Source organism: Penaeus vannamei, chromosome 5, assembly GCF_042767895.1.
Source record: "Penaeus vannamei isolate JL-2024 chromosome 5, ASM4276789v1, whole genome shotgun sequence".
In the NCBI taxonomy this organism is placed as follows: Eukaryota; Metazoa; Arthropoda; class Malacostraca; order Decapoda; family Penaeidae; genus Penaeus; species Penaeus vannamei.
The window spans coordinates 46,427,382-46,432,381 of NC_091553.1; the positions used below are offsets into that span (position 1 = coordinate 46,427,382).

Consider the following 5,000-nt stretch of genomic DNA (forward strand, 5'->3'; position numbering starts at 1 on the left):
CTACCATGATATCAACTGATTTTTTTTTTCTTAAAACACATTACATAAACTTTTATACCGTAAAAAAAATACAATTATGAACTGGCTTTTAATTTTACATAATTTTTATTCGAAACATTTTATTTCAGATTCTTTCTGTATGTGTGTGTATGACCGTGCGTGTTTGTGTTTGTATGTGTGTGTGTCGTTTGTGCTCGTCTGTGTATGCAAGCTGTGCTCGTCTTGTGCTCGTGTTTGTGCCTGTGTGTGTGCATGTAGTTGTGTCTCGTCTGTGTGTATGTGTGTGTGTTTGTGCTTGTCTGTGTATGTGGGTGTGTGTGTTTGTGCTCGTCTGTGTATGTGTGTGTTTGTGCTCGTCTTTTATATGTGTAAAGTGTTTGTGCTCGTCCATATGTGTGTGTGTTTGTGCTCGTCTGTGTATGTGTGTGAAATGTTTGTGCTCGTCTGTGTGTTGAGTTCTCGTCTGTGTATATGGCAGTGTGTGTGTTTGTGGCTCGTCTTTATATGTGCCGTTCGTCTGTGTTTGGGCTCGTTCTGTGTTTGTGTGTGTGTGTGTTTGTGCTCTACGTCTGTGTATGTGTGTGTGTTTGTGCTCAGTCCTGTGTAGGTGTGTGTGTTGCTGTGCTTGTCTAAAGTGTATGTGTGTGTGTGTGCCTGTCTTTATATGTGTGTGTGTTTGGTGCTCGTCTTTGTTTGTGTGTGTGTGTGTTTGTGCCAACTCGCCTGTGTATGTGTGTGTGTTTGTGCTTGTCTTTATATGTGTCTGTGTTTGTGCCTGTCTATGTGTATGTGTGTGTGTTTGTGCTCGTCTTTATATGTGTGTGTGTTTGTGCTCGTATGCGTATGTAAGTGTGAGTGTGTGCTCGTCTTTATATGTGTGTGTGTTTGTGCTCGTCTGTGTATGTAAGTGTGTTTGTGCTCGTCTGTGTATATGTGTTTGTGTTTGTGCTCGTCTTGGCTGTGAGGTGTTTGTGCTCAGTCTGTGTGTATGTGTGTGTTTGTGCTTCGTCTGTTATATGTGTGTGTGGTTTTGTGCTCGTATGCGTATGTGTGTATATGTGTTTGTGTCTGTGTGTATGTGTGTGTGTGTTTGTGTTCGTCTTTATATGTGTGTGTGTGTTTGTGCTCTGTTCTGTGTATGTGTGTGTGTGTTTGTGCTCGTCTTTATATGTGTGTGTGTGTTTGTGCTCGTCTGTTATATGTGTGTGTGTTTGTATAAGCCTGTCTGTGTATGTGTGTGTGTTTGTGCTCATTTAAAAAGTGTCTGTGTGTGTGTTTAAATGCTCGTCTGTGTATGTGTATGTGTGTTTGTGCTCGTCTGTGTATGTGTGTTTGTGCTCGTCTGTGTATGTGTGTGTGTTTGTGCTCGTCTGTGTATGTGTGTGTGTTTGTGCTCGTCTGTGTATGTGTGTGTGTTTGTGCTCGTCTGTGTATGTGTATGTGTGTTTGTGCTCGTCTGTGTATGTGTGTTTGTGCTCGTATGTGCATGTGTGTTTGTGCTCGTCTGTGTATGTGTGTGTGTTTGTGCTCGTCTGTGTATGTGTGTGTGTGTTTGTGCTCGTCTTTATATGTGTGTGTGTTTGTGCTCGTCTGTGTATGTGTGTGTGTGTTTGTGCTCGTCTTTATATGTGTGTGTGTTTGTGCTCGTCTGTGTATGTGTGTGTGTGTTTGTGCTCGTCTTAACTGTATGTGTGTGTGTTTTGTGCTCGTCTTTATATCTGTGTGTGTTTGTGCTTGTCCTGTGTATGTGTGTGTGTTTGTGGTGCTCGTCTGTGTGTATGTGTGTGTGTGTTTGTGGCTCGTCTGTGTATGTAAAGGGTGTGAGTGTGTGGCACTCGTTGGTGTATGTGTGTTTGTGCTCGTCTGTGTATGTGTGTGTGTTTGTGCTCGTCTGTGTTTGTGTGTGTGTTTGTGCTCGTATGTGTATGTGTTTGTGCTCGTCTTTATATGTGTGTGTGTTATTGTTCTGATGTTTATATGTGTATTGTATTTATTGCTCGAAAATAGAATCTGTGTATGTAAGTGTGAGTGTTTTGTGCTCGTCTGTGTATGTGTGTGTGTTTGTGCTCGTCTGTGTATGTGTATGTGTGTTTGTGCTCGTCTGTGTATGTGTGTGTGTGTTTGTGCTCGTCTGTGTATGTGTGTGTTTGTGCTCGTCTTTATATGTGTGTGTGTTTGTGCTCGTCTGTGTATGTGTGTGTGTTTGTGCTCGTCTGTGTATGTGTGTGTGTTTGTGCTCGTCTGTGTATGTGTGTGTGTGTTTGTGCTCGTCTGTGTATGTGTGTGTTTGTGCTCGTCTGTGTATGTGTGTGTGTGTGTTTGTGCTCGTCTGTGTATGTAAGTGTGAGTGTGTGCTCGTTGGTGTGTGTGTGTTTGTGCTCATCTGTGTTTGTGTGTGTGTTTGTGCTCGTCTGTGTATGTGTGTGTGTGTTTGTGCTCGTCTGTGTATGTGTGTGTTTGTGCTCGTCTGTGTATGTGTGTGTGTGTGTTTGTGCTCGTCTTTATATGTGTGTGTGTTTGTGCTCGTCTGTGTATATGTGTGTGTTTGTGCTCGTCTGTGTATGTGTATGTGTGTTTGTGCTCGTCTGTGTATGTAAGTGTGAGTGTGTGCTTACATGTGTTAGATCCGTTAAACAAATTGAATTGTTTACTGTTCGATTCGGCTTTGTAATGACTATTTGTTTTCAACTTTAATGCATTGTTGATTATTAACAATAAGAACACAGAGGAGAGAGAGAGAGAGAGAGAGAGAGAGAGAGAGAGAGAGAGAGAGAGAGAGAGAGAGAGAGAGACAGAGACAGAGACAGAGACAGAGGGACAGACAGACAGATGGACAGAGAGAAGACAGAGACAGACAGAGACAGAGCAAGAGACAGACAGAGAGACAGACAGAAAGAGTGAGGGAAAGAGAGAGTCGAGAGAGAGAGAGAGAGAGCAGAGAGAGAGACACAGACAAGAGAGAAATAGACAGACAGAGAGCAGAGATGAAGAGACAGACAGACAGAAAGAAAGTAAGACAGATAGAGAGAGAAGAGACAGACAGACAGTAAGAGATAGAGAAAGAGAAAGAGGCTGAGCAGATGAGAGAGAGAGAGAGAGAGAGAGAGGTTGAGAGAGAGAGAGAGAGAGAGAGATGAGAGAGAGAAAATAGAAAAATAAGAGAGAGAGAGAGAGAGAGAGAGAGAGAATGGGAGAGAAAAATAGAAAGTAAGAGAGAGAGAGGGAGACAGAGACAGACAGAGAGAGAGATGCATACAGACAGACAAAATGACACTGTGACTAAAGGAGATAGACAAAATAGACAATTCAGACAGAACGTATATGCTTCACTAATCATAAACACACGACGAGAAATAACACTAAATTCTTTTATTTTTCTGAATCCAAAGCATTTTTTTGTTTATTTCTATACAGCAAAAAGCAAGTTTAGCATTTAATTAATTATCTTAATCTTCATAGTCCCCCGAATATAGCTTCTTTTTGATAGAGCACTGAAGTTTTAAAAGAATTGTATGAAAGATTATGAAAAGAAAAAAAAGAAAAAAAATAATATTACGATTTTCACCATCATCAAAAAGTACTTTGTAAAACTTGTCTTCTATTCAGGGAAAATAGCCTTGTAATGATGATTTTCTTTTTAAATGATAGCGTATTGATATATCACGCCTGGAATTACATTACAAAAATATTTAGATTAATAAACAACTGTTTTTTTAAATACATATTGCATATAAAACTATGGTCACCTCTTACCTAAAAGCAGTTCCGTGTTTACCTATGCCTAAAACTACACGCGTATCCTCCATCCTACGCCTTCTACTCTACGTTATCAATCCGTTTCAATCACCTACATAAAAAAAAGAAGAAAAAAAAAGAAAAAACAGGTAGATGCTTTCTTTGGCGACGTGTAAGGCGAAGCGTGTGACCTGAGCGCTAATAGGAGCCTGTAGTGAGGCTAGCCAGGCGCGCTTTGATCGTAATCTTATTCGCACAAACTAACAAATTTCAGTCTTTATTTTCTTTGTGTGGGAGGGGGGTCTTTGGCTTTCATGCTAGGGTTATTGTTTTTTGAATTGGGTGTTATCAATATTCGGATATTGATGGGAGGTATTATTTGTAAAGATTATGGATGGAAGAGAGTAATGTCTGGCAAGAATCGAAATATTTTGACACAACACGCAAGTCTTTGAAAACTGTGCGCTGCCGCCGTCGAGTTGCAGGTTTGCATTTCCGTGTACATTTTTTCAATTTATATATTTTATCATTTTTTATTTTGTGCTTACCGATTGCGTTACGCTATACGTTCCTGAAGAGGCAATGGGACCAAATTTGATAAAGAACGATGTCTAATATAATCACAAAAGAATATGATTGAAAGCTAGCTAACTTGAGATGTCTTGATAAAAGGGTAAGATGCCTATACTATTAAAAACAATTGGATTTTATTATGACTTCCCCATACCTCACATCAGCCAAGAACACATTAAACACACAAGTAAAAACGTTAATTTACTTTCCGAAACTCAAATCTGTAAGAAGAAATCGAAAAAGGAAAGAAAAATCAGAAAACACACTATAATGCTACGTGGCAACTCATCCCAGCCAGGAATTTCTTAGGTCTTCAGGTAAGTCTCGAGTCAGTGAGCTGTAGCTTGGGTGGGTTGTAAGGTGCACTTTACGCTGGGGTTAATGCCTATATAACACAAAAAAAAGGCAACGGTAGAAGCGTGGATACTAGATATATATAATACATACCCATAGTGCTGGGAGAAAGTGTTTGTGTCTTGGATATACCGTCGACGAGCATACGGAACGACTGAGGAACATCTTTCAAAACCAAGGTAAGATATTTTCATTTCCGCGATTCGGATCTTAGACGAACATATAGGACGCAAGAATTTGTTTATTATAATTTCCCTCGTGTTCTAGACCCGAGTGAATTATTCAAAAGACGTTAAGACGCGCTGATTTGAACTTAGAAAGCCGAAAAGTCAGTATTT

At 40.2% G+C, this 5,000-nt stretch overlaps 1 protein-coding gene across 1 annotated transcript in view; it reads left to right on the forward strand.

Annotated features, from left to right (window-relative positions):
- Window positions 1-4,652: 4,652 nt before the first annotated feature.
- LOC113817059 (unconventional myosin-VIIa) overlaps window positions 4,653-5,000 on the forward strand; it is a gene marked incomplete at its 3' end in the record, with an annotated part of 196,479 nt that continues 196,131 nt past the window's right edge. Inside the window, 1 exon segment of the mRNA XM_070122188.1 lies at window positions 4,653-4,841.